The following is an 8,908-nucleotide window of genomic DNA, read 5'->3' on the forward strand; positions in this document are numbered from 1 at the left end:
ATCATTGCAATTAAACATTGATTCTTACAATGTATAATTACACTACCAAAATCATTCCAAACACTTGATGTTACGAATTCAACATGCATATTCGATCAACACCAAGTTCTGAACGTACGTACTAACTAGCAAAATAAATATTGAGCGCATAACTAACTAAGTAGCAGTTACATCAGTTTCGACAACATTTTCCTGTAAAACAAATATACAACATATTAATAATATATATGTTAGATTCCACCAAACGAAGTCTGTAACCTAAGCTCATCTTTTTTAAAATGGTTATGCATAAGAAAAGGAGGTGGGAAAGTACATGATAGTGAGTGAAGAAGTTCATGTAGATCAGCGCCCCAGTAACGGTATACGATCCTTTTGCACTGCTTGGGCTAAATTGATGTCAAGAGCTCACATCTTATGGGCATTTCCATCTCATAGAATGGATTCTTCAACACATAGTCAGTATACAACTCAGATGTGCTTCAACAGATTATCCATGAGTGGTGTTCCAGGTTCGCACACCATGAAGAATTTTGTTCCTAAACAAAAAGTAATCACTCAAATACAATACTAATTCCAGACGTGGTCATAACACAAAGAATACATAGATCAACGAGTAGAGAAAGGGTAAACTTAGTTCAGAACAATTTTTATTGCCTAATCCCTCAGATCAATGTAGAAACTGCCGACTAAAAACTCATGAGAAATAAAAATGACAAAACCTAAGCAACACCCAGAACTGTACAAAAAACACTGCAGTTACAAGTACGTACTATGCTTCAGTTACAGATGAAAGTCTCAAATACGGTTGAGGGCTATCTGGTTCTTAATCTAAAGAGAACGTATACAATATATACAATGAGAGTTGTGAAGCAAATACATTTTCCTGAAAATTATTTTAGTGCTACTCAACAAAAATTGAAAATCACTAGCATTTTTCTAACACTAAAATTCAATTGTTTCGGACACCAGCAATAAATAGGTCTCTGGAAAAAAAAAGCATAAGAATGAAGACTCAGAAATATGAAAGCTTAAAGCTTGGTAGACAGATAAGGATCATGATCAAATGCTTACTCCTGTTTCTGTCATCTACATCTACATTAATAAAAATGCAAGCAAGTAAAACCAGGAAATGATAGGTCAATTCAATCCCTAATCAGAAACAAACAATCAGAGCAGGTACCTATCTGATAGTAGCTACAAGTGCTAATCAATCACAAATTGCTGAAGCACAACCCAATTTTTTAACCCACACAGCAATGAATCACAACATACAATTCACAAATTCAGTAAATAGACCATAAAATATTCGACAGTATTGATTTGAGAAATCATGAGCTAACCGGTAAGGGACAGGAAACAGTGGAGATCGAAGGTGTCGGCTTTGAGGAGTTCGATCCCAGCTCATCCCGTGACTGGGGATAGCTGATGAGAGATAGCATGCATCGAGTGCCACAGACTCGCAAGTCTTAAGGTATCATTTGTATCCATCCTACCAGCCGATCCATAATCCTGCAAATTTTCGACTACCAAAATCACCAAATTTCTTCTTCTTCAGCGCAGAGGGAGAGCTAGTTTGGGAAATTTACCTTGTAGAAAATGAGACAGTCAAAACAGAAATGTACACCAACCAGCTTAAATGCCCAAGAGTCAATGTACACCAACCAGGCAACCAGCAGGACAGTCAAAACAGAAATTTTCAATTAACAAAAGATAGTTATCCAACTCATGCTCACCTCCCTGATTAAAGCTGCATCACCAAAATTTTCCATAGGGTCAGCCTGAAGAGCTGCTCTTGAGTGTTGGCCACCGCTCTTCTTCTTGTAGTTAACCCTCTGTCCTTCCTCAGGCTTCCCTGCAAGTCAAAAACACAGACATAGTTAACTCACCACCAGAAAAGAATTTGTCTTGACACAGAAATGTTCATGAGAGCTATGAAATACTCCTGCAGTAGAAATAAGTATGGGAAAGCTCACTCCTTTATTGCTGTATTATGTTGAGCACATCACTGCTTAACAACATCAGTGCTTAACAAATTAGGCATCAATATTGATGTACAACATCAGTGCTTAACAACATCAGTGCAAATTGAAAGATCCTAATTTGCACTCAACACATCAGTGCTTAACAACATCATTGTTTATCCTAATTTGTTAAGCATTAATATTAACCTTAATATTTATGTACTACTGATGTGCTAAACATCATTGTTGATCCTAATTTGTTAAGCATCAATATTAACATCAATATTTCTGTACTACATCAGTGCTTAGCACATCAGTGCTTAACAACATCAGTGCAAATTGAAAGATCCTACTTTGCACTCAACACATCAGTGTTTAACAACATCAGCGTTGATCCTAATTTGTTAAGCATCAATGTTGCTGTATTCTGTTGAATTGAAAGAAACAGAAGCTGGAGTAGAGGAAGAGCAACACAAGCTGAGGAGAGGAAAGAAAAATACCTGTTCGCAGCCCGCAGGTCGCAGCGCTGGCCGGAGGAGAAGAGTCACAGCGCTGGCCGGTGGACAGGAGTCGCAGCGCACGCCGGTGGAGAGGAATCGCTGAGTCGAAGCTACGCGGATCTGTGCACCGGTGGAGAGGAGCCGCTGAGTCCTGAGTCGTAGCTACGCGCAGATGGAAGAGGAATAAAAGTACAATGTTACAAACAAATCAACCAAAGAATAATTTAATGAATGACATTGGAGATTAGATTTGAACATTACTTACAAGGTGAGCAATCACTTCACAGTCACTCCCAGTGCGGAACTTATGGGATGTCAACTTCTCTCGTAACTCTTTATGGTTGTATATCTCTCCATTAACCTGAAAGAAACATCTATTGTAATTGTAAAAGAGAAGTTCAGGAATATTTGATGAACAGAACTACAGGAAACAATTTATCAAGATATCCAATTAAAATATCTATCTGAAACTATTTAGTTTTAAAAAGCTTAGGATCAATATCCCTTTCTTATAACATAGTACATCACCTCCTACATCCTAATGGACTATTACTTTTCAAGTAAAGTTTGACACATGAAAATTACCGTGACCACAATAGTCTTGTCCTCATTGTAAAGAGGTTGATCTCCAGACGCAGGATCTACAATGGCCAATCTTTGATGAGCAAGATAACAGTCATCCTGACAATGTAAGCCACTCCAATCAGGACCTCTATGCCACAGCCTATATTCAAAAAATTCAAAAAAAAAACATCAGCTTGACAAATACATTGCATTACACTTGCATTTTGCCAAATATTGGACACGAGAAAGCAACTAGAAATCTATTTGACGCACAACATCGTTTCATAATCAGCTCTTGCAAATATAATATATGCAGATATACATATGCTGCTTCTGAATGTACCAAACTAACGAATAGCATTTTCTATAATAGAAGAACGAAATGCAACTCTTCAGTGAAAGTAACCGCATAGCTATAGTAGAAAATTAGTACAACAACACGATCATACAATGAAATAAGACGCGAGTTGAATTAAGAATGAAGAGATTGAATTACTGTAAGCCAGAGTTATCAAATTGGCAAATGCTCAACACAAAAATGAACTGTGCTTTGATTGTAGAAAAGTGCAAGAATGCTGCTGCTGTTGGGATTAACTTTACTGCTCCTAGATACAAACCAAAGACTGAGAAATTGTATTTGCAGGCAACCAATAAGCCTATGAGCAGAATAAGAGCCAGCGATCCTAATTATGCAATCTGTGTTAGAGTTGAAAGTAACAGCTAATCCCTCTTTGTTAGGGGGGGAATGTGATGACTTACCTGCTGTGGCCAATAACAACATCAGAATTATCAATATATATTCTCATTAACATTGTCAAGTCCATGAATCCAACTGAATGAAGACATATAAGGATCCAACAAGAACATTTTTAGTCTAAGACATGTACATGATACCAGGCTCTTGAACAAACAGCAACATAAGTAGTTTAACCAAAAATAGGAATAAACCATACAATCTATCTATTACGCAGCAGCACAGCAGGTCAGAAGGAAAGACCAGATCAAAAATTGTCAAAAAAATTTGGACCATTTCTCGATTTGTGCGTGTCATCCCGATTTCGTCAAGAATTCCTGACTAGTGCATGGGTAGCACGTCCAGGTAAAAATCGGTTGCGCAGGGGCCATGCTAATCTTCTCTGTTTCGTTCCAATTTTATCAGATGTCTCCGAAGAGACAATAACTCTTGCTTCAGCTGCCAATATATACTAGTATATTTTCTACTGGAAAACCGATGTGGGATAGATATATGGACAAAACTGCTCAGAAAGCCATAAACTGTATTCTCTGCGAGACATGTATGCGAAAGTTTAGCAGCACAGTTACCTAATCAAGTGAGTAAACCCAGACAAAGAACTATTTACAGAGGTTCAGCCACCATTCTACTGTCTCGATTTTAGTAACTGCACAACTCTACGATTTCATTGTTTTAACCAGAAACACCTCACTGACATTCAAAACAGCAGAAGAGAAAATAAATTCAAATACAAACAAATAAGAGCAAAAACATGGCAATGATATAGCAAGCTACACGTAATGGGACTTTTCAATTGCATCAAACATTAAAACCACGTATCAGTAGATAGCTTCAAAAGAATGTTAAAAAACAACTAAATGTAAAATATACCTTACAGCAAAAAAATTCCTACTGAAATTGTTAGGAACCCTCTATTCAGAGGGCTGCCTCCCAAAAATAAGGGTATGCTCGATAATCCAGAACAGATTACAACATGATAGTCTAAGTCGAATTGGATGCCAATGTGATCATATATGAGTTGTTGGTGGATAAAAGGAAGAAGGAGAAAAGAGATTCACCTTCTGGATAGCTCGATAGTGTCAAAGCGAGAGGTGTGCATGTTCCGTCTTAGAGCAATCTCTCTCGGCCCGGCTTCGTTCTTCTTCTCACTCGAAACCCCATTCTGGCCAGAAAACGCGTTCAGATCGCTCGAAGAATAAAAAACCGGGGGTACATGCTCAAGCACCACGGAAGTCGAACCCAAACCATCAGTGAACGGTAGGGATCTTCTTGATTATTTTTTCCACTGACTGGCTGCTTAAGTCCTGTTTTCCCTACCACAAAGTCTTTGAAGTAACAGGATGGACAACCTCTATTGTCCGATCAACATAAGTGCCTATGAATCCATGCTTCCCAATATACTTGACCATTGGACCTTCCGCCGGCACACCTTTCTCTTTCACGGTTGCCGAACACCCATTTTACTGTTTGGGAACCCAAACCTTTTTCCCATCGTTGACCATCTCCTCACAACGCGATGCTGACAATTGAGAGAAGATATTGAGAACGAAATCGAACGTGTTGAGCGAAGAAAGTGAACGAACGAAGAAAGTGCAAAAACACAAAACTAGGCGGCGAAAGAAAGTGAAGGGAAGAAAGCATGGGCGGGAAGAAAGTGAAGGAGCGAAAGAAAGTGAAGGGAAGGGTTTTTTGGGCTGCCGGCAAACTTTTGGAGCTGTGAAATGTTTGGCGGGCTAGAGTTTTTTTGGACTAAATTGAAGTATCGTAGTTATATACATCGGTTGTATAACAAGTCTAATGTATATATTTGTGCTTAACTCACCAATCTAGTATAAACTATATACATCGGTTAATAAACGTATTTTACACCGGGCGTATTTATCTTTATACATGTGTTACAAAAATATATGGTGTATATAGTATATACATCGGTTATTTACTTTGTTGCCTCCTATTTTATACATTGTACAACAACCAAAACACATGTATAACCAAAATATGTAGATGTTTTACACCATGAGATGTACGCCCGGTGTATATCTAGTGATGTAAAAGGGTTTTTTTGTACCCTTTCAGCTTCGTTGCCAAGAGATTGGTTATACTCCTTCATCCCACCTCTTCCGGGCTTTATACAAACCTAGAAATTACATATGGGGACTCATCACATGCACCTGCAAGTATAGCCCTGTCCAATATAAGATTTCCGGCAACGAGACAGGTTGGATTCGTTGATGTATCCTAGTAAAGCCTCCCGGGGAGCACTGGGTGAACCACCGCATCTGCGTGTCTAGGGTCGGCGAATGGACCTCCAGGTACAATGCCGGGCAGTTTCAGAAGACTAGGGAAGACTTTTGCGCATTTCGTAAATTAAGCCCAAATATATATAATGATATTGTGACTATCGATTTCTTTGCTTGTCGAGGACTTAGCCTAATTCCTCCTCCTCGCAGTACGGACATTAGGGATTTATCTCGTGCTTGTTTTGACATACCTATATGTATCTGACTTGTTTTTCTTGATGATGCAGATAAGGCCTTTGAGTTTGCAAACATAGAAGACGATGAAGACCATGTGATGCCTCCCCACCACCATCCGTCTCACGTAGTTCTCACGCAACCCACTGCAGAGGAGGCACGGCTGCTAATGATAGACGTCCTTCCTGATGACGACATCCTTCTCTCTGAGCACGTAAAGAAGAAGAGGGCCTTGTCTTCGAAGACTTCGTCGCAGCCCCGAAAGAAACGACATGCGGGGAAAAGGGGGGCTGAACTCGAGAGCTCGACGAGGACGCCGACGAGCCTCGTCCCCTTGAATGTTATGGACGTGCCAAGGAGCTGGAGCATCGGAGGATTTATTTTGACTCCCGAGCTGTCTGACCAAGTTGAGTCACAGTTGGTCACAGGGGTGAGTCATCTCGAGCTCCTCGTTCAGGTCTGTGTTTTCCTTTGATCCTTGTTAACGGTTTCTTCTCTTCAGGATTTCACTTGTACATGGCTGCGCTGAGTAAGTTCAATGGCCGGACTCAACCCGCTTCGGCCGAGATATCGTAGAGCTATAGTGAGCTTGAAAAGACTGTTAACGAGCTGAGGGTGTCAGTGAGTAGGGTTCAAGAGAACGCGGCCAACGAGAAGGCGCTCCTTCAAACTTCCTGACAGGCGTTTTACCGGTTGTTGTTCATGTCAAAGATAAATCCAACTAACTATCCACTAGTGAAGCGGTAAGTCAGAGTCGATTCCTCAGGGAGGCACAACGATAATTTATTTCAATTGTGTTATCAATAGTAACAAAAGGGGGGTTTTGGTTTGTAAACTTATGAAAGCAATAGTAACTAAATGCGTTGGATTTGTTAAACTTATAATGATGAAAAGCTCACTCTTTCAGTCTCAACACATTATTCTTATGGAAGTTGATCATCGAATTCTAATAAAGTTATGTTCTTTTAAATAAATAATCGAGTTGTCCTACTCTTTGTTCGTAGCAACTAGTCCAAATAGTCCTAGAAATCCTTGTTGTATGCAATAACCAAAGAAATCTTAAGGTTCAACTACACAACAACATAAAGATCAAAGATATGTAGGCCTATGCAATACCATTGGCAAATCGCCGATACTCGACACAGGTTTATAATCTCTACAAAAGAAGCACTTGTAAATAGTCTATGCTAATTCTGATTGCTACCTAAAAGACAAGACTTTTCAAATCAAATTATCAAGCCTAGCAATATGAATGATAATAATCAACCTAGTTGCGCACCTAGATAAAATCAATACCAATCAATGACAATAAGCACAAGAGAAAATAAAACAATGCTAAAATTATTATTAGAACATAAACATAGAATTCTCACAAACAATTCCTAGAACAATGACCTCAACCTAAGAGTGAACTCGTAAGGACTTAACCAGACATAGCCAAGAGAAAGCTATACAAGATTATGGATAAACTAACCAGGGAGAAGGTAGAAGATGGTAGAAAAGGTGGCAGCTTTCCTCTTCGTGGCTGAATTTCTAAGAACTTGATTGTGAAAAGTGGCAAAAGAATAACTAACTCTTTGTAACCTAAAAACTAAGGGTTTATATAGTACCCATCCTAATAAATATAAAATAACTGAATTATAAAAGATAAAATGGGAAAAACTGATAAATTCCCGGGCTTAGATCTGTATTTTGGGCCGGGTCCGTCTAAAGTCGCGGTCGCTACTCCAGAGTCGCGATCGCTACTTTTCTCCAGTCTTCCAGAAACGGCTTCACTCTCGATCGCTACTTCATGGGTCGCGATTGCTACTTTCACTTCGAGGAAAAGTCTCGATCGAGACATTATAGTCTCGACCGCGACATCTTCTTCGAGGGCAAATCTCGATCGAGACACCAAAGTCTCGGCCGAGACATCTTTGTCTTGGCTCGTCTTCGTCTTGAAACCTTCTCTCGGACTGGTCTTCGTCTTCTGCAAGCTTCCGAGGCAGCTCGGCTTTGCCTCTCCGCTTCTCCATGGGTGTAGGTGTGGTCGTCTTCTCTCTAGATCCGTCCCAAATGCACTAGAGGTGAGTACACAATACCACAAATAACGCTTAAGAGCATCCCGCGTATCTATAAGTGAACAATCATACCTGATTCCGGGAATACCAATCAATAAGTACCTAAACACCACTAATGTTAAGCTAATAGTCGCTAGCTACACCATATAATAAGCTCCTATCAAACCTCCCCACACTTAAACCTTGCTCGTCCTCGAGTAAGCAAAATAAAACTCACTCCTCCTAAAAAGCACAAAGGTCTACAGTAAGTGTAGAGAAAATTTGTTAGCGACTATACTCCAAACTCCAAAGTGTACATAAGCACTAACCTACTCCAATCTATCTCCTTATGTCTCCGAGATATCCTACCCAAAACCCTCCTTATTTCTCCACCTTCATATGTCACCACTCCATAATAATAATAAAATCGAACAAAGTGATGTGTGTTAAAGCACAAGTGGAATCCTAATCTCCTCTAAGGGTAAGGGTACATAAATATGACATAATAAGGATAAAATCGAGTCTCCCACTTGCTTATACACTTCTTATTCCTCCTCTTCGAGTAATGTCCTAAACCACTAGATATAATGATAAATCCACAAATCACAACCACCAA

At 39.5% G+C, this 8,908-nt stretch overlaps 1 pseudogene; it reads right to left on the reverse strand.

The window, feature by feature from the left end:
* Positions 1-4,135: 4,135 nt before the first annotated feature.
* On the reverse strand, positions 4,136-4,200 carry LOC141251342 (U6 spliceosomal RNA; annotated as a pseudogene).
* Between the last annotated feature and the right edge of the window lie 4,708 nt (positions 4,201-8,908).

The sequence above is a fragment of the Phyllobates terribilis genome, unplaced genomic scaffold, assembly GCF_046119375.1.
Source record: "Phyllobates terribilis strain yellow unplaced genomic scaffold, ASM4611937v1 Scaffold_6933__1_contigs__length_41028, whole genome shotgun sequence".
NCBI classification, from domain to species: Eukaryota; Metazoa; Chordata; class Amphibia; order Anura; family Dendrobatidae; genus Phyllobates; species Phyllobates terribilis.